Raw genomic sequence first — 22,588 nt, forward strand, 5'->3', positions numbered from 1 at the left:
CAGTTTTCCTTATTGTATATTTTGCCTTCGTAAAATTTAAAAAGAAAGCTGAAAACACCTACACAATGCATTGAAATAGATCGGATATTTCTATAAAACTTCAATGTTCTTTTATAAAAGCGAACAAATTACCATTTGGATTAATAAAAAGTTCACGTGTAGCGACGTAACGACGACGTACGAAAGTTGCTATGAGTTCGATACAAAAAAAATATTAAGCTCCTCCTGACAATTTGCAGTTTTAATATATTATTTCCAATCTGGTGAAATTAAAATATAACACTTTAAGCCGTGGCTCCGGAGTCCCTTGAGTTTAAATTCTAAAGAGAAATGTATGTTTTCTCTGCCACCTCCAACTTAGTGAAGGACACCTTTTCACAACTTGGCACACCAAAAGGTAAACATTGATTTTCATTAAAAAAAAGTAATGCTATTCTCTTTGCTGTGATATTTTTGTTGGTATAAGACGCTTTTTGCGATAGCCTGTATTGATGGAAATCTATACCTATTTCTGCCAGCAAGAGCTTGTCAAATACTACTCTAATATTTCTTACCTCACCGAGGAATTTGCTTGGGTTATGGTGACGAAAATTTACATTTTTGTTTCCTCATCTTGTCAAATAATAATAATAATAGCTTGAATTTATGGTAAGCTGTGTCTACCGCCTCTAATTTGGTGAAGGTGTTCAACGGGCAAAAAAACATCTGTCTCATAGATTGATATTATTTGTGAAAATTAATGTACTTGTTTATGTCAACATAGGCTTTGCATATAGTATTCTAATAACAATACTAATACTTTCAGATAAACAGAGGAACTAGCAAATCATTTAACCGGTGACTTCTTTTTATACCAGAGTCCGTATTGGAGGAAATCCTCTGTCTTCCTATTTCTACTGTCAAACAGAAGCACGATTCTATAATTTTAGTATTTCTAGCTCCACAAAAAAGGCGTAGATTTTGTGACGAAAGGATTTTGTATTGCTTAAGCCTGTGTTGTTTTGTGAAGGCCATATTACTAACGCTTTTATGATTTTTTGGTCGTTCTTTTTTTAAAAAAAAAGTTGATACTGGTTTTATGAACTGTAGCAAAATGTAATAGAATTTGATAAGTTAAATCTACCTAAATATTTAAATAGTCGTGAAACCTTGGAGAGATGTCGAGCGAAAACGTCTTTTTGGTACTTTATTTAAAAATTCAAGTAGTTAAGAACCATTCTAAAACATCATGTCATAGCACAATATGTCATTTCCGATGACCTATAGTACATAAATCTTCTACAAGACATCTTATTTTTCACAAGATTAGAACAAACCGTTATTTAATGACTAGAATATCAAGCTTTATTTTCGCCGGCATCTCAAAAACATAGCAGCATGAACAGAATAATGTGTCGTATTTATTTATCTATTACGACGATTGTACCAATATTAAATGTTATATAAGCAAAGATAAGGGACAACGTTTTTTTTAGATATTACGATTTAAGTACCCACAAAAGTTCAGTTTTAGGTCATATTAAAAAAAAAAAAGTTAACGCTTAAGCAGATGTTGATAAGCTGTAGACGACTCAACAATTGCATGGCAGCTGTAAAAAGGGACATTGTTCCATTTAACGTTAATGCACCCGTTTTAAGTTTATAAATTTCGCATCTGTCAGACAAATTACACGGTGTTATAGGAAACAGTTTCGCCCTAGCGGCGGTCGCACACTGACCCAATGACAGATGAGTAGGTATGGTCTAAAAAGGAAATCCTACTTGCGCCCGCGCGGTCGATAGTCTAGCGCGACGCATTTACCACTGCAGCCATTTCAATTACCGCGCACGGAATTAGCTCCTTTGTGCATATCCGAATGTGGCCTAGTCGCCTGTCTCAACGCGGTGTGGGCCGAACCAAGAAAAGATTTGACGTTATTGTTTTTTATCATTTTGGCATTGCATCGCTTATAAAAATTACTCCTTAATTTTATTTATTTATTTATAATATAAAACCGGTTATCATAGCCTATGCCTTGCAGTGGACGTCTATCAGCTGTCATGATGATGACGATAATGTTTTATTATGAGCTGCTATAAGTACATTTAGGTAATATATACCTTATTTAGACAATATATATTTGTCTATTTATTTAGTTATATTTTCATCTACTTTGAATCGCTGATAGTGATCACTCGAATATGTCATGAGAAGAATACCAAAAGATCGATCGCGTACAGGGATGACTCGAATATGTCATGAGAAAAATACCAAAAGCTCCCAATTTGATAAAACCTAGAAATAAATAGATGGATCAGAGATTACCAACTTACTACTCTGTGAGAAACCCAAAACAAAATCGAGTAATTTTTAGTAATAATTCCCACAAAAATCTTTAATATAGCATAAATCATACTTTTATGAGTTTTTATACAATAAACATTTTCAAAATTATGATATTATTAGAGACAGCGCACGGCTGTGTATTGTATTACCGTACATAATTGCCCATCACAGTGTTGCTTTTTTATGGCGTCTAAAGAAAAGTTGTCTTAATTTATCATAAAAATTGTAATAATATCAAGGTATATTAAAGGAAATGTCTAAATAAGATATAATCACACCATTCTACCATCTGACAAAATAAAATTTCAAAGTTGTATTACATAAAAGTAATTACATTAGTTTTAATGAAAGGAACCGGCAATTCAAAAAAAATATTAAAACCCATATAACTGTAAAAAAAATTCATACTGCTTGTTTACATTCTCCTTTGACGACAAGTTAAATATATTTATATTAAAACAAGTATATACTATGGGAATTTTGCAATTATTTTGTTTAACTTAACCCATATCACAGAGGTTGTCAATTTTTTACTGAACCTTAAAATAAAAATAATGCAAACATAAATCAAACACCCTCGAAATTATAATAGCGGAGGAGGCTACGTTTTTATTTGTGCAAGAATTGATTTATCCGAGCCTAACAATCGAGTTGGGGAGTTCGGCGCGTGGGCGGCGTGTGGGCAGGAAAGGCGCCGAGGGAGTCGCAAGGCCGGCTCGACCTCCGGAGGTGTTAATTGCGGACCTCGATAATAAAAACGGTAGACGCTACTGAAACAACTTGAGATTTGTGATTTTAACTATCTCATATAGCAAAAATATTTAGATTCTTTAAAACTTGCCCACTAACTATTACCATAATTATATGTTTTTTTTTATTATTTAATCACTTACATATAAAATAGTGACGGAAACATAATAAAAGCTCGAAATTAAAATATACTTGTAACGTATAACTTACGTCTTCAATAAGTTAAAAAACACTTTTGGGTATACATGTATTTGAGAAAGTTCCACAAGATATCTTAGCACCCTTTCAATGTTTTAAATCTAATATTAAAAGTATATTAATAAAAACATCTAAAAGCATACAAGTGTTTTTAGTAAATCGAAATGTGCAGAACTTGGTTAGTTAACTTATTTATAGAGTTGATATTATGATGTATATGTCAATTATTGTTAATAAGCATTTAAATAGGGCAACTGTGTTTCTGTACGGCCCTTGTCAATAGATCAGTATTTTGAGTCGGTGGATACTTTTTACAATACTACGTTATTCAAAATATCTACACACAAACAATAAAAATTAAAAAAATAGTTTTTATCCAAGCTTTCAAATGACACATATCATATTAAATATGTGAAGACTCCAGGTAAATAAATCCAACCAAGCCGATCTAAGTCGGCTACCGGTAACCACAATGAGAGAATCTAATCATAACTTACATCGTCATTAGTTAAAACACTATTAAGTTAAGTTGGCGTTAAAGAAGTTAGCTTAAGTAAGCAATAGGCTTATTCACAGGCAATACCGGAACCGGAAGACTGCGTCTAGTTTGATAGTGTTTTATTTAAATTAATTATAAGAAGAAAAAAACTATATTTTGAGTTAAGTTTTTTTACACAATGACCAAACACATTTAAAGTACAGAGAATGACGTTATACATATACTTTAACAAAAATATTTTGGTGTATTTCATTTAACATAGATTCAGTTTAGATACAACAGTTGTAAAATTATGTCTAGTAAGGTTTCCAACTAGAATTTCGTTTTCCAGAAGATATTGTTATTTTTAGTATTATTATTTTTGTTCAATTATTAACTTTTTCGTTTACTGTTGTAGCTATTGTAATTATGGCAAAGGCTGTTTACACGGTAAATAGGCGAGCATATTTAAATTCCTGCAATATCACACGAAGCAATTTCTTTCAGACAAACAACCGTGAATGGACACATAAGTAGGAAATGTAGCAGGTAGTCGATGTTTATTTTAATGGGGTATAATTTAAATATTCCAATATTTTTAGTAACCTCAATTCCTAATACTGTTGCCTTTTTATAAATAATCACAAAACATCATACAAACTAAAAGCGAAACATTTCAAAACATGCAAAACTTAAATAAAATTTTCTAAACCATTAATAAACTCTGTTAATAATAAGAGATTTTATATAAAATTTTAGTAATAAAATGGTCGGTATACATTTTTGCTGTACCAAGGAACAGCCACGTCGAACTTATTTAATTTCATGGTATCATTTAAAATTACAGCGATACCAAATCTGGTTTTAATTATCTTACACACATCGGACAATCTTGATATCCAATAATAATAACTCAGTTCCAAAAAAGGTGCTTAATGATGTTTATGAAATATCAAAACTGCAGTGCATTCTGCACTTGGTCATTGACCCTGGTGTCGATTTTCTAAAATGATTGAAAGGAAGAATTAACGATTAAAAATTTTTACTCATACAAGACTAATGTTGCCATCTGTTTTTAGTTGTTCTGTTGTTTAGGCGAATGCAATTACCTAAAAATGTCATCAAAACAACATTGCACACTCGTGTTAGAAATTTTTAAATTCACTACAAATATTTATTATTGAATAATTCGTTAAATCTCAATGAAACTTATTTTACTCGACCACAGAATCGCAATGCTCTCGGCAGTATTCTAACGTAAAATAAAAGTTAGTCTTCTGTTTCATGAATTGCGGTAATAAGGCTAGTCTTCATCATGATCATTTCAGATTTACATTCACTGCTGGACATAGATCTGCCTTATACATTTCTAATGGTCCCATTAGACATTAACAAAATCATCTGACACTTTGTGTAAGTAGACGTAAACTGCGCTTGCCGATTCGGAGACTCTAGAAATTGAAGGCCCCAGCGGATATATGCTTTGCGCGCTATATGGACTGCTACTTACTAAACTGAGCTATGCCCGTTACTTTTATTCGTCGACGGATCTCCTAATTAACGTGTGTAGTCCTATCTACGGTTCGTTGAGCAACTGTGAGCGGATAGTAAGTTAATAATTGTTTTTTCTGGTCCGAACAAGTTTTTTTTTTCCTATTTACCCTCAACATTTCGAACTTCAAAGGTCAACAAGGTCATGAGAAAATTCACAATAACGTTTACGCAGTCGATAGCGCGAAATAATAGGTTATTTGTATGGTGTTACGACTGTTTGTTGCAACTTTTACATCCTAACAGAATGCGAAAATGTTTCTCTGACGGGTAACATAATTGAGTGGTCGTTTATGTTGTATTGTCCGGCAGAGGACGTGTTCACGCGGATCGAGAATACTTTGGTACAGTCGGCTTCGTACACAAAGCAGCATCGGCAAAGTCCAACAACGCTTGCATAATAAAGGACTGCGCAGGAAGTCAATGCATTGAATGGCGAAACGAAAAGGAAACTGTTTCTTGACCGCACTGTCTAAAGACGTAAATATATACTTTCTTAATTTGCAAACGTTTTAATAATTCTGTCGATCTTGATTTACCCATCAGGATATGTATATACATAGTACTAAATATTTAGTGCTGAAACAAATCGCAATCGATGAAAAGTATATATTAAAAGCATTTCGGTTCTAAAATTGTCTTTTATCTATAATAATATGTCTTCTATAAATACGTTAAGGATGCAGGCAGCTTGTAACTGGTTTTATAAGAAATATATGGGGGAGGCTTCGTCTAGCTGCGGACGTCCTTCGGCTGAAAAGATGATGAAGATTTTATTCATATAACATTATTATCTATCGTGTCATTAAATGTCCACGTAATCTATAATTATAACCATATCAGTAAGTATTACAGATAAATACTGAAGGCTGCGGAAGGCTTTGAAATTGACAAAAATAATGAACGGTATAAAACAACACTTAGGTCTATTACAAAATGGACATAAGTCAATGTGTCATACGTTGAAAAAATTCCTTTTAAAATTAAAAGTTAGGATTTTTTATTTTACAGTCTCTATTTCATTACAATTGATTATAGGGAAACAGTGGCTTCTTAAAAAAAGAAAAACACGACGCTGTCTAAGTTCATCATCATTATTACAGCCGTTGAACAGCCGTATGCAGAGTTAAAAGCAGCCTAGCTAGAACAACTAACATCTTCCGAACTTCACTAGATCGTCCATCCATGTTTGTATTGTTAAAATAATCTAGTGTTCCGATTTTTTGGATTAAACTAGTCAATGAATACATCGACTTCATGTGTTGATTGTTTTTTATACCATATTTAACATTACATTATTTAAACAGATTATAATATTTATCAACAGGTAAAAGCTTCGTTCTTCCACTCACATTTTGATATTAATATATCTAATTGTTTTAATATTGCCATGGATGCAACGTTAACAAAAATAAAAATATATTCAACAATCAATCCGCCTAATTTGATTATATCGAATACCATTAGTGGTCCTCACTAAATTGAATAAAAAGTTCAAACAATTATTTCTTTTTTATGTGTTGAGTTTTAACCGTCAGCAAACGCTTTTTATTGACTGCACCGCACTGCTTCACTTTCAATATTTTTTAAACTTTATTACTTTATATTTAATTAATGATAAATTTAAAATAATAAAACAGAAATTTTCTTTAAAAAAATACTTAGTCTCGCTGAGTTTCTTTCGGCTACGTCTGAACATTTGGTAGACTCTACTTGAGGTCAACAAGAGATGTAATCCATCGCATTTCATTTGAATTTGATGGCGCATACATATTATAATATTATTTAAATTTGCTTTCGATTCAATAAATAGTCAATCGTAAATGGTTTTTTATTCACTACGAAATACACACTAATCTTTTTATAATGTTTGCAAAAGTATGATTATGATCCAATTGAACAAGTATAATATTATCAATGCAGCTGTTTCCCAGAATGACATATTTACATGTACGTCACAAGGCACAACATGTGTATATATATATATATATATATATATATATATATATATATATATATATATATATATATATATATAAGTATATATATATATGTATATGTATATGTATATATATATATATACGTATTTATATATATATCTGTATAAAATAATTAACGGCCTATTAAATTCCCTAAATTAGAGATTTTCTGACCTCGCAGCTAGTTAAGAAATGGAAAAGGTTTTTGCGAAACAGATGAGGACCAACATGCTCCAATCTTTAGATTTTATTTAAGTTGAAAAAAGATCAACTATCCTCTGGGTCTCTGGTTTCTACTTAAATTAATGTTTGTTAATTCTAAGTGAATCATTGTTTTTAAAATCTTATATATCAGGTACTCAAATAATGCATGTTTAGTTTACATGTTTGAGGAATTACAATTTTTTTTTGTTGGTAAATAGATTTAGTAAGTTTTTTGTAAATCTCAAATTGTGAATTAAATAAATTAATTAAAAAAAATTCTGTTACTCAAGTAATACACCGTTCTGGCCAATTTGTGGAGAGAAGTTTTGTTTTGATATCAAATAAGTGGACAATCCTCTTACGTACGGAATGTGAAAAAGCTGGAATAATTTTCAAATCTTTATTGCATTGAATTCTCTTAGAAATAAAATGTATAAAATAAAAGTGTAACTTTTAAGAAATGCTTACATTAGTGCGCTTTACTTTTTCCACTTCTTAAGTGTTTCTGGCAATGCTCCGGGCGCCGGCGGAAGTCAAGATTGGCATCCCGGGCGACCACCTCAGTCGAACAATCCCGTTCTTGTAACAGCGTTACAGACTACCTTGTACTGGCAACGCTATTTATATTTTTCGAATATATATATAAACTAGCTGTCTCCAGAGCACTTCGCGTCGCCCGCACTGCTGTTTGTGGGTGTGATTCCATAAAATTCATTTTTAGCAATTTTAATCTTACCAAAAAAGAATGCTGATCAAGTTTAATATCTAAAAAAGATATAGCTGTAATATACGCGTTAAAAAATAATACCTCAATAAGGGGATTCGCAGAGACACCAAGGTCACCGACGTAGCTCTAAGAATTACTCGTCTGAAGTTGCATAAGGCGGGATAGCGTATGCCTTGCAGCGAGCGACAAGTGCCAGATATGATGATGTTAATGAATGCCCCCCCTACCGCATTTCGGATATAGTTCCTTTAAATTCCTTCTCAGGACTTTTGCTTTGCAAAAGAAATATTTTTACCAGCTTCCAAGTCTCTGATCCTTATAATTACAGAGATATCTTGATGACTCAGCACTTATGTGAAAATCTCCTATGTATAGATAGTGAAATATACGTAAAAACTTCCCGCACAGATTGACGTGTAATTGGTACTTTCGGTTATTTTATTTAATTACTAATCGTAAGTATTCTCTGATTGAGTATTTTGGCAAAGTGAAGACTGTTTAGACATTTGTTGGCTCATTTGCTGCCATTACAAAATAATTCGACGTGTCACTGTATTTTCATTAATTTTCAATTCTTATAATATTACGTATTAACCCGTGCGTAAATGAAAACTGATTATTAGCCTTATTTTAATTGTACCACAAGTTGTAGCCAAATTAATTACAACTGAGACAAGCATGAAATTTCAAAATGTAAATCATAGAATAATAGCGTGTATGGTGGAAGGTTCGACTATTGTAATCGCAGAGCGATATATTGCGATGAAATCATCTCATTCAGGTCTAGCAAGAGTTTAGCGATCACGGTGCGTGACGACAGTATACGCGTTTCAACAACCTTGAGCGTGGTTCGCATCGCAGCGGAGTGGCGCGACCACTACGAGCTAGTACACGCCGTGACGCCCTCACTACGCCCGCTATTATTAAACGAGTTCATTGGAACATCTATTTGCGCAATTTGAAGCAATGCGCCTAAAACATACCGATAACCTTACACTGGCTCTACGAGAACGAACTCTATTAAATGGTATTCTGCCATTTAGTCAACTGTGGTCTTGTATCAGACAAACAATATTATAAAAAATAACATTAAAACAATAATCAGCGATTGTTTTAATGCTAACAAATGTTATAAGAATCTGGCGTAATTCAAATCAAAAATAATGTTACCGTAAAGTTAATTTTGGTTTGCTCACAGAAACGTATTTTGTCTAAGCCTAAAGGGAGAGTGAGAGTAGCGCATGCGCTCTCGGTCTTTCTACACGCGCTTCCCATTCACTGCGCAACTAATCCGTCCTCTGTGGCGGCACCGCACTCTAATTTCGGTAAATATTCAGATAAGGTGAGCAACTCGCGACGCTTCGACGGACTTGATATTTTAAATTCAAATTCAAAATGAAATTTTAAAATATGAGCGGATCTGGCCGTCCGGCGAGGCTCTGGTTGTCGGTGTGAGGCGGCGCGGTGTGGCGCGGTGCGGCGCGGCGTGGCGCGGCGTGGCGCGGTGTGGCGCGGGGCAAGACGCGGTGCGAGTGTGCGCGAGCGTGCGCGAGTGTGCGCGGGTGCTCGTGTGGTGGTGAAGCGAGGTTCGTCGCGGCGCGCCCCGTCAGTCGGCGGCGGCGAGTCACGCACGTCGTCTGTACAGCTCTCTTTGCAGCGTCGTTGCACTCCCACCCGCTCAACTGCCACTGTTTCGACTTCGACGGCTCTCACGCTCTCGAGCGTGGAGGTCGCGTTGACCTCGCGTAGCGTTTTCGGTACTCGGTGGTTTCACTTCGCGCTTAGAGTATTGCCCACTGCAGGCCGCCGCGACACTCCGGAGCGTGTCCGTGCTGCGTGTCTTGACTCCGGCAAATCGGTCTTGCCGCTGCGTGCTGTGACAGTGAAATCGTGAGCCTCGCCGACCGGTGCGGATGTGCAGTGATGGATGAATAAGACAGTGTGCACGCGTGAACCGTCAACTCTCATATTTTTCTCGTGGAATACGGAAGCGGGCCGTCAAAATTGAGCCCAAGCTGTATCTAGGTGGGTATCGTCCTGTGGCGGATGAACGGAGTGGAATAGCTAGTGAGAACAAACGTCGGCTGTTGGCGAAGCGGTCGCTGAATATTTATAGCATACAAGTTGGAAAGTGTCATTCGTTTGTCGGCAAGCAGACGAGCGCGGTCCAGTCCTCACGCCCGCACGCCGCGTCGCATAGTTTTGGCGGTCGGCATGCGGGCACAGCTGATTTGTTATGTTATCATTAAACAACTATTATGCAACTATTGTAATTAATTAATCTAGCCAGTATTAACTTATCAACGAATCGTTAATGATGTGGTATTACTTTATGTTTCTCTAAATTCTAATTCTTTTTCTCTAAAATATTTCTTGCTTCGAATGCTGATGAATGATTTCTCTCTTGGCACTTAATATCATTGGAAATCAATACTTTAACTAGCAAAGGGGACAAAAACTAATATCTGGTAATTCAAATACTAGTAATCATATAGAATTGTTTCAAAGTTAAAGAATTTAACCTAATACCAAGAACAATTGTTTTTTTAATATCCTTCAAAATTACATTTGAATATTAAGTCTTTTTATAATATTTTCTGTAATTCAAATGACTTGTTCACCAAAACTTTATTTTTTACAATCGTCTAAATAGCCTTACTTTATTTTCTGTCGAATTTAAGCAAATATTAGGTAGGCATATTCGTGTAAATGAAGACTAAACCGCACAATTACTTTACCAGTTTTCTATTTGGGAAATAATTTTATTTAACGTATTGTTTTACATAAATGTTATTTTTGAATTTAAGTAAAGCTGACCTGGAATTTAATTAAAAAAAAAAGTTTTATATATTAATATAAACATTAGACAGTGCGGTTCTATTCCGGTATATAATTATGGTAAGATAGACTTAAAGTGGCCATTTTTTTTAGATGTTCGGTTACTATTGGAAATTGATTTTAGTGATATTAATGTTCGCCATTTTTAACGAAATATTGTTAGAATTGGATGGTAGAGCAATCACTGCAAGCGGTATTAAAAGCAACAAATATTATTGCCGACGTTGAACGAATACTCAACCAGTGCAGCGGTACGCAGTCAATTTGCTAATTTGCCTCGGACTCAAAGCTAACGAGCGAGTTTATTCAATAATCTGTCCACATCGCCACTTTGTTTAATTTTCAATTTAACATCAACATCTATTTTGATTGTTATGTTGATTTTACAACAGTTACTAATCTGAATATCTCATTAATAATTTACTTGTGTATTAATATTATATTCATGACATAATTATGATATTAATTATTACGAAAAAAGTAAAATTAAATTTATAATAAACATCTTTTTAGTCCCTCTTTTTTTCTCTTCTATATTTTCTTTATGATTCATCTTCGTGTTACACGGTTATCGTTCTTCTTATTACCTCGCAAAAATACTAGTCAAGACAAAAAAATTAATCATGTCAATTCATATTGAACAAAATTCCATTTTTTTTTTGTTTATACCCACAGTGAAAGTAGCAAGTGACTAAAACAATCCGTCAAACTGTATGTGACATGGATGTGTTTGAAGCCTATTTAATACCTCGTTAATCTCACTTTCTCTCGTCCGCTTGGCGATAACTCAAGTGTAGATAAAAATGTGCCAATCTTCGGAACCAGGGCAAGGCCGCGTTCTCGATTCCTACGGAGTACGAAGTCCGCAGCTGTGGACTCTTCCCGTCCTGCTGTCAAAGACGGAACGATCGTCTAATGGCTCACCGACAGACGTCTGTTTGTCTGGTCTTATTTATTTAACCGTAATAGCTTGTTCATAAAAGTAGACACTAATAAACCAGTCAATCAATTATAAAAACTTTATAATTTTTTGCCAAATTAAATTTAGTTTTATTCAATCTTTTATACTCGCTCATTACTCCAGTTCACGATGATGATTAATTTAAATAAATTTAGAAACATAACGTTCACTTAATTTCGAATATCATACTTGGCACTGAGTTTCTATTAGGAAGACCGGAAAGTATCCATCGACATACTTTACAGAAAAACCGATTGATTTTCATCGTTCCGGTATTGAAAATTTGTACACTAGATGGGAAACGGTAGTTGATAACGAAAGTGAATATATTGTTGATCAGAAATATAAGTTGTTAAAAATGTAGTCCTGTGAATTTAACTTAAGAAAGCAACATTACTTTCCGGTCCCCCTCATATTTATGTACGGGGTTATTCTTATATTCTTCTCATTTGCGTGAGGTACAGAAGTGAAGTGATCACAATAAATTATCTAAATCTTTTAATTGATCGATTTTTAGCCAGTGTAAATTCTAGGTTAATAATACAAATCATCACATGGATTAATGTGATGATCTTTTGGTGATATATTGTGACAAAATTAAAAAAAAAAAACAATTTGTAACACAAATTTATGATAGCAAATTTAAATCGATGTTTGTTACATTCTGTACACAACAAGTTCTATTTACAACACGTTACAAATTTTTATTTAAACAAATTTAATACTTCTTCATTTCGTAAAATGAAATCATAACTATCATGTACAGACTGATTAGCTAACGTTCTGTAATCCAATAGAGATATTTTCAATGTAAACAAACACGAACTCCTTGACTGCGGAAACAATCCGTGCAGGATACGCCGTAGTTTACAAGATGTACGTACGAAAATAGCTTGCATGTAAAACAAACGCAGCGGCATACATTTCTGGCATGAATACTTTTAAAAAGTTTTGTTTCTAGATTAATAGTACTACAGAATCGTTCGAAGTTTTAAAGATTTTTATAAGGGCACTAATTATCCACATATCTAATTTTTTTAATTATTAACTCACACAGTTTAATTGGTTACAGGTGGAAAAGTATAGGGTTAAATGTATAGCTCATTTTAAGACTATAGATTATGCAACAATTTACAATCACCATGTAAAAATTGATCACTCAAAAATAGTTTACATTGATTTATTTTTCCTATTGAAATGCTTGCAGGGACACGTACTAATCAATTGTTAAATTTTAATATTCAAACATTCAAAATTTGAAATCGGTTTTTTTACATTATAATTAAAACTTTATTTAAAAGCTACGCATTCACCACTTTAAAGGTTTTACACCTATAATCACTCTTACACTAACTTAAATTACGAATATCTATTTTAATAATCAAATATAAACTATTATTAATATTTTTAATAACAAAAATAATATTTTTTTTAGCTAGCGTAGTAATATATAAAATTATTTATCTTATTTAATTGAAAAATGCATGAATAACTTAAAATAGAAATACAAATGTAACACCATTCTTTATCTAGTGTAAAGGAAGTAATCTAAATTTACTAATTACATTCTATAGCTTTGAATTAGTTTGTAGATATATTAGGTACAACAATAAAGTATACTTTATTGTATATAACTCGGCGTGAATCTCGGAATGTGATATGTGTAAAATATTATAAATTCACGTTTAAATTTCAAATCTCAAGTACATTGCACCGACGTTCATTATCACTTGGGAGCGTCACGGCGTCAGGCGGTTGTTGGTTGTGTCAACAGGCGGCGCGATTGCAGGTGCCTTCGAGCGGGCTGCGGTCGTTCACCCCGCCTGTCACCGATATTTGGCCACAGTATACAACACCCATACGTTTATAAACCAGTGTAGAGCCGCTTTTAAAGATAACGGGGTCCGAGCCGAGCGCACGGCGACACTACGTTTCTGATTCGGGAATCGGGACGCGTCGTATTAATGTTGCATATGATACTTAGCTGCTCGTAAACTGGAACAGCTTCTGTATTTATAAACATTCCTTGTCACTTCTGAACTATTTAGATATCGTTATCAACGCTATAATACTCGCTACTTTTTCAGAGTGGCGTCTCTCATTTCACTTTACATATAGATATTAGCAAATTTTCTTATTTGAACTTTTAAATAAATAATTAATAATTGTTTTTTTTTCCGTAAGCCATTTTAATGAAGGTATTTTTAATGATTCGTCATAAACAGTATTAGCGATGTATTGGATTTGCATTTTGAAAGTATCAATAATTTGCTATAAATTATTTTGGAGCGGTTATTTTCAAATTTAGATAATATTTATTTCAATTATCTGCGTAATATGGATCGGGAGCTGATCCGTAGGAGATTGTTGAACGTATATAATTTTAAATCGTAATTACATTATAGCGAACGCATAAGTGTAGGCAACTGTTTTAATAGTATGAGATATTTTTTCTAGTATTTGCATTAAATTATGAAAATTAAGCGGCGTTGAATTAAACCGTTTAATTTTAGATGTTTATAAATGGGAGGCAATTTGTTTTTCTGCGTAAAAAAACAAATTATGAAGTTTCTAAAGACTTTTTCGTGACGGGTAGACAAATAGACACTTAAAGTTTATGCGCCCGAATTAACCAAACAACTTTTATTTTCTTCGCTTAACCGGCTTCAAACTTTTTCGTTTAAGTTGACAATACATTTTAATTAAAGGAAAAGTCACGTGACATTCGACGAAAGCACCAATTATTAGCAGTTAGGCCGACGGGGAAAATTATATTCTGTGTAATTTTTACGTTTACTCCATTAAACAGTATAAATTTAAAATTGTATTTTTTTTCTTATACTAATGTAGATAATGAAAATAAAAGTGAATATGTACGCAAAACTCGAGAAAAAAGGTTCTTTTCCTTTTGGGCATTTTTACATGATTAGTTAAAGCATGAGGAAGATACTTAAAGAGATAGAAATCTGGAAATATTGCGATTTTTTCATCATTTTTTGTTCCTATATGTGTTATGTATAATGCTTCTTGAGATGTAATAGAAAATATAACGATATTATTACTATTGTATATGACAAAGGAAACTTTCCTTGAATTATTAATATATTACATCAATAGGTAAAGAGTGCGGCAGACATTAAGTATGTAGTGGCAATTAGTTTATAGTAAATATAAGGATTATTTGAATTTTCTTTATCATTATTTATATGTATTTTTTAATGTAAAAAATATTTGAGCAAATTGTTGACAGATTTATCGAAATGGTTATTAAAAGTGCACAAAACGGAAGCTCAGATAGGCGCCACATTTCCTTAGTATAACGTCGCAAGTATAAAACGGATGAGATCTACAGGGGGACGCAGAAACTAGGACGCTGCGCGGGTTATTTCGGGTCCCGAATCAGGGCAGCCCGTCCAACATTGAGGTTTCGGAGCCGCTCGGGTTGTGAACAGCCAGAGTTACGTACCTCACCTGCGTAGGCGGTTTAATGATGTTTTAAGCTTGTATCGGTGGGCGAAAGAGCGCGTGGGAATTTACCAAGTGCGAAGATTAACTTATAACATTAATACGTTTACATCCTGCGCTGTGTAACATTATTTTCAATTGCTGTTATCGGTCACTACGGAGGTTACGAAATATTTTTTCTTAAAATACACAGTTTTTAAGTAATATTTCTTTATATGATAAATTTAAAACAATAAGAACTATCAATCAATATTTCTTTAACGATAGAAACCATTACTTTTTATAGGCAATGACTATTTTCGATTGTTTTGTTATAACAAATACATATTTATATAATAATATAGATAGAAAAGAAATTAAAATAAATATTTTGGTGAATATTTATGTCTAATAAATCCAGTTTAAAGGAAACGTATGCTTTAAGCGTTTGTTTATTTTAAAAACTGTTTGAAAGTATAAAAATACATTTGAATGTAACGCGAACAGAAGTCTTTTCGATGTTTAGTTACAATTATTTTTATGGAATTTGTTTACTTGTGTAAAGTAAACAAATTGGCACCAACAGTAAAGCACGGCAAATGAACGTCTCGGATGAATCATCGAGCAGAATTTTCCATACCGTGTCCAAACTACAACATTCCATTATAATATTTTCTCTAAACTGGGTTTTATACATTGTCGAAGTGTGCTCAAAACGGATCACGTTTTTCCACTTTTCAAATATCAAAAAAGTAGACAACGAAACTATTGGATTATAATATTCATGATTATGTTCCTTGTAACGTATAAATTTGATTTTTAATCAGGTCACCGGTTGCGCGTGCGGTTTTTTTTTTCATTTAATGGTAATACGGTTATCTAACAGATACAATGACTCAGTAGTAATCAATGTCTTAAAAATTGGAATCACTTGCAGTATAAAAATGAAACCATTCATTTCTAAGACAGAAAAGTATCTTAAAAACGCCACTTGTGATACAATTTTAAAATAAAATCATATTTACCCAGTCATGTACATTTAATACGTCTCTGGTATTTAAAAAAAAAATTGTACATTCTTTATAGGTTGGAACATACATTGGCCGTCTACCGCCCGCTTCGCATGGCTCTCACTACTTTTCATGCCTGTAATACAAAGTCAAACCGTAGAACATCCGCCAGAACAATCTAAGAGCTCGGTGGCCGTGTGAAATGGTAATATGCAGCCGCCCTTAGTAAATAACCTAGCCACGGGAGCCCTCTTTACACTACATTAAAGCGAGAGGTCTTAGGCTAAGCGCTCTGTGGGTCCGGCAGTTCCGAACCCGCGGAATCTGCAAATGGTCGACAAAGTCCGACCACAAAAAATTTCAAGACTTATGTATATGTTTATCATACCTTATGGTTCCAGGAATAACATGATAAGTCAGTACATAGTTTGAAATCTGTTTTGTATATTGATATATAAAAATATGACTCGAATAATAAACTACTTCAATCGAAAAAGTCGATAACCGACGCAATGGAGTACACTTTCAAATCACGCCGTCTCAGTCCGTCCCCATGCATTCCACAACTTGCTCACCCACAGCGGACCGGTCTTCGCGCTTTGTACGAAACTATCATACACGTCCGATTGGAATAGTGTACTGCTTGCCGCGTTATTGCAATGTAAAAGTGATCATTTTTATCGGCCGTGTAATTCAAAGCGAAGTGCGGTCTCAAGGTGAATTGTGCGGTCAACACACGCTCGATCCGATTGTATGCCTAGAATCTAGAAGAAACACTACCGCATGCATTAAAGATATATAACAATGTTAATATTTCCCATAAATATGTTACAAATTTAGTCAAATTCACTGCCAAACTGCACTCATAAAAAAACTATTAAATTAGTCATATTTACACTCCGATTTTTTTATCAAATTAATCAGGTTTCTATAATCTCGCTGATAAATAGACGTTTCAATTTTTTTTTATCTTAATCATTCAATACTGTCTAACGTTGCACACCAGATCATAACGTTATTTTAACGTATCTCACTCTGGTATACAGGACACCTAGTGTAGAGAGTTTTGTTAAACGTTAAATTAAAATGAGGTAATTCTGATATAAAAAAATAATAATTATTGTTTAAAAAGTATGAAACGAAATATATTAGCTATTTTACAAAGTTTCTTATCGCCTATTTGTATAGAAATAGAAAATGTGTCTAATGGACAAAAGACTAAATAGAGATATAGAAAATTTGATACAAGTACATGTGACGACGTCACTAACAAGGTTTTTCGTGCTCTTCATAAAATAATAGTTCTTACTCATTCTTATTTTCCTCTGGCGCTATATATAAGCTCAAATCAACTTTGAAAGATCTATGTTAAAAATCAGAGCATAAAAATAGAACCTAGATTTAATTTACATTTAATAAGTAAAAAAAATATGTTGCAAGCAATGAGTGTGGGCAGCGGACAAACACACATTGGTTCAAAGCGGCAAAAGTTTTTATAAAAAAAAATTTGCATGCCGACACTCACGATTACGGTAACCGCCTCGTAACCAGTTTTTGCGGCGATTCAAAACTCTACCGAGGCCTTAGTGCCGCGCTATTGAACAGTCCCGTCTTTTACACGTGCGTTATTTCAATTTTAAATAAAATTGAATTAGTTTAAACGGCCGCTGTAGTTTTGTGACGGCCTTATTTTTAGTACGGTTAAATCTAACCCCAGATCGATGTCAATGGAGCCGACACAATGGGGCCGTGAGCGGCCGTTGACCGAAATAAGAAATAAACACGAGCGACTCCAGTCGTTAGAAGCGGGAACTCGTGATTCGCCATTGAATGGGACCAGTTTCGAGTTGATAATTTTATTTAAAAAACGCCTTACAAAAACCCAATACATGTCATCACGGATTTTCGTTTGTGTATGCTTCCTTACAACTTTTTCATAACTTACGTATAAGTGGAGATTTTTGATCTTTAAAAACAGTATTTTAAAAACATTTGAAAAAGGTAAAAAATCCTTCATGGATCTGTGCGTACGCATATACCTATATATGTCTTGGAACACCTCAACTCTACCTACATGTCTTAGACCTTCCATTTCTTGGTTTTAAATCTATAATTATAAGTATTTAACTAAATAAATATTTATGTATAAAGTTTAAAAATGAACGAAGCAGATCAGCATTCCAAGCCGATCGATCATAGCTCACTTGTTATGTTAAAATAATTGAAGATTCAAAACTGAATAAAGATATCATGATTTTGAATTAGTACAACTTAACAATAACTGCTAACATCAAATAACTAAATACATAAGTTTAAAGACTCCTGAACAATCACGTCCAATGTTAAGAACAACTTTCATTGCGCAAACGCAGCGCAACTGACAATGGGTAATGGAACCGAGCACGACCTACTTGTCCATCGGAGCGACAACTCCAGATGTGAAAATTGGCCAAGGTGATATTAGACCTTAGCTAAGGATTACTCTTTATTTTGATATCATACATCACAAATAGTAAAGTCGAAACGTTCCTCTGGGCATTTCCTGCAAGAGTTTGTGTTATGTTAAAAGATATTTTCACATGTATAATTAAAAATAAATATTTACATACAAATTTGCAGAGCAATACATACAACGAAAATAGACGTGGTGTAATTTTATACCTATTTTAAGTAATTTTTAACATGTCAAAAATTATACTGGTCAAGTGTTATACATGGAACATCCATAGTTTGAAAATAGGTATTTTTTAATGTATCCCCCTCAACACCCTGCAGATGGAGTTTCGTAAAATTATTTCTTACCTGATTTTTACTCAATTAAAGAAATATTTCTGCCAAATTTAAAGTCTCCAAGCCTTATAGTTCCAGAAATATCGTGATGAGTCATTACATAGGTAAAAATTTTTTGTATATAATATTTCTATATAGATTACTATTAAATAAAGATTCATTTATACATAAATTAACTAACGGAAATAGACCATTTAGTTACATTATAAAAATAAATATTTGCACTGTGCTATTATTCAGAACTTTGATCTAGCTGATTGTAATGTGTACATTATTATTAAAAATTAGTTGTTGCATCAATAGATACGGCTTAGTTGAAATTAAAATCAGAGTTAGACTTAAGAAGCGAAATTCTATGTACAACTTTCTTTACCAAGTTACATTACCATTTGTTTATTTTCATGGATAGATTACTATACAAAATGTACAATCTATCAAAAGTAAAGAACCGAGTCTTTTGTCTACTGCGTAGTATCTACAGTTTTATTTCAAAACTGATTTCCAGCCCACACAAAGTCAGACACTAACTGGTTAACAAGAACGAGTTTTTGTTAGTATACCACTAACTTGCGACTACAAATCAAATTATAGTGTTCGCAGACGGAAGTGGCTCGCGTATATAAGCCTTTATAAGTCTAAGTCGCTTTTAAGCGTGTTTAGAGTCGATATAATTTGAAATTAGTTTTTTATCGTTTTTAGAAACGATTATAACATGCTTACTCAAACGTAGCCACGTGTTATACAGAACGCAGTTACAATCTGAAATCCACTTAAAATTAAACAGAACAGTTTACCATCAACCTGGTTTCAATATTTTATTAAAGTTTTCAGATTATTCACGCTATTAGGTACGCTATATGTGATTTATATTCATCAAAAGTGGACCTATTTAAAAAAGAGAAAAAGAAACGATATTAATAAATCACACAGAATTAAAGCTTTTATTACAAAAGATTATTTACCATGTATGAAGTTTTAACAAATTTATTAATTTCCATAGAATTTATCGACCATCATTGCTAAGGGAGTAATCACCGAAAGCGGAAGTAATACGAGTGAGTCATATTGAATATAAAAAACGAACCCCCATAGCGACGCAGTACGCACTTGTAAATGCCATCTTGGTGTAAAAGTAGATAGATATTATACATAGCAAACTATTGATCGACCGTGCGCTGGCAACGTCCACGGGTAATCCACGGAAGTAGTAATAACTTAATAACGCAATCGTAACGACATGCTGCATACATTGCTACTTTTTACCCTGGGGTGCATCGTTATAAATACATCAGTCATAATGCGCCAGCAATGTATGCCGTTGTGTGCGACAATTCATCATTTACATTTTATTACTACTTACATAATAACCTACCGCGCCGGTCACTGCGGCGACGCATGAATGTATCGGACACACTACACACAAGAACGCGATGAAATAGTCAGTTTGCGTGACAGCGTGTATATTTTATATCCTACCAGTTTAAATAGACGGATATATTCGTTTTGAATGTTAAAAATAACCATAGCGCCAACGAAAAGTATAGATATAACAATAAATTTTGGCTTTTAAAAGAGAGATTATTTTATTTTAACACCACATCAATTTAAGTAAAAGTCGCGTGTTAGGAACGCTGCCAAAATATTTAGTTGTAATTGTTCGCTACAGTTGACGGCAGCGCTAGACTAGGGGAAACTGGCGCCACGTGTAAGCAGGAAACTGTGTAAGTAGGAAGCAGGCTATTGATCAGGCGGGGCCGCAGGGGCCAAGGGGGCTGTGGCAGAGGCGCGGCCGGCCGTTTGGGCGGGCGGTGCGTACCTCGTGCATTTTCCGGGGTTCACGGCCAAGGCCTGCGCCCATTCAGCTCTGAGCACGTGCCCGAAAGTAAATATAGTACCCGTTCCGTCGCCGTAACGCTGCCGAATAATCGGGATCCCCTCGACTAACGGATTATTCGCATAAAAGAGATCTAACGTTTTCAAAATTGCCGTACGTAAGGGGATGTCCCCCGTCAAAACGATTCCAGTTTTATTATTCGTTTACCGCCTCATTCTTGATTGCGGAAAGGTTTTATAAATCAGTTTGTTACAATACTTTCGGTCAGTTTTTTTACAATAATTACTAATAACTCTTGTTACCACATTGTTAAAGTGTCGCAATGTTTTCAGTTAGTATTACATTTATTGTTGGCTGCAAGTTGTTCATATTTACTACTGTTTACTACTGTAATATTTTGTTTAAATCATTCTTCGCTTACGTAAAACTTTAACAATTTCAAAATCGAGTGTTATTAATATATGTTGTGCTTTGACGGATACACATTTTGTTAAACAAAGGAAGAAATAACATTTATTTTATGAATAATATAACGTCCAGGTGTTCTCCACATCTTCGATAACATTCTTCTTAACGACACCTGAGATTTTCAAAAATAAAGCTCTATAGCTTAATTTTTGAGTGTCCTTTGGTTCCTATGAACCTTCCAGATGACCATTATAAAAAAAAATTACAAGCCGACAAATTTTCAACTTCGTGGTGGCCACTCAATGTCACTAACTTCGATATGATTTCCTTGTAAACATGTCTCGCATAATATATCGATCTAATGCACAGAGGCATTAGATATGTCTGAAGTGGCTCCCTCCTACTAAAACCAAGTCATGGATTTGTACTCATAGAGCCCTTGAAGTTTTGGTTCAATGAAATTATTAAAAAAATAAAGTTCACTTCATTTTTTAAATTATAGCCTATGTATATTATATACCTATAATCAGTTATATCATCCATCTGCATTAATTGTTAACAATAAATTTTATAGATAATTTTGCCATAGCTAACAGTAATAAAAAATTGGAGCATGTAATGAATGAGGTAATTTAAATTCGAAACAACGCTCGACAATTTAAAATATTAAACACAGTGCCGTCAACGCTAACAATACTAGACATGGAATAATAGATCGTACCTAGCTGCCGTCCAAACAAATAGGACTGATTACATAAGGAGGTGAACGAACTCCGTCCAATGTAGAGTATTCGTAATAACTGGCCTTCAACAATAGGTCGGCATGATCGTGTGCGAAGTAAAATAAAATTTATTAGTACGATAAACGTGTAATGATGAGGTAAACTGGTTTATGTCATTGATAAAGCAATGTTTACTATAAACTCAAAGCAAATAGCGAGACGGGATATAAACTTAAATGGTAAAGGCAATGACTTTTCACATGGCGCTACAAAAGTAACGTAATAAATAAGCGTAAATATTGTTTATTTATTCATAAACTTATGTTATTTTTTTCATTTACAATAATTTATAGTATTCATTTGTGTAG

At 33.8% G+C, this 22,588-nt stretch overlaps 1 protein-coding gene across 3 annotated transcripts in view; it reads left to right on the top strand.

The window, feature by feature from the left end:
* LOC137930198 (ecdysone receptor-like) overlaps positions 1-22,588 on the top strand; it is a 208,562-nt gene that overhangs the window by 24,948 nt on the left and 161,026 nt on the right. For 2 of the 3 annotated variants that reach the window (XM_068773367.1, XM_068773368.1), the window contains exon 1: positions 9,837-10,238. The exons of the other annotated variant lie outside the window; for it this stretch is intronic. The gene's annotated coding sequence lies outside the window, so the exon portion shown is untranslated. Of the gene's footprint in view, positions 1-9,836; positions 10,239-22,588 lie in introns of those variants that run through there. 3 annotated transcript variants of the gene reach the window in all.

This window comes from Battus philenor, unplaced genomic scaffold (genome assembly GCF_028537555.1).
Source record: "Battus philenor isolate CCGP_79_NKW_IND1 unplaced genomic scaffold, ilBatPhil1.0.hap1 SCAF_6, whole genome shotgun sequence".
Classification (NCBI taxonomy): Eukaryota; Metazoa; Arthropoda; class Insecta; order Lepidoptera; family Papilionidae; genus Battus; species Battus philenor.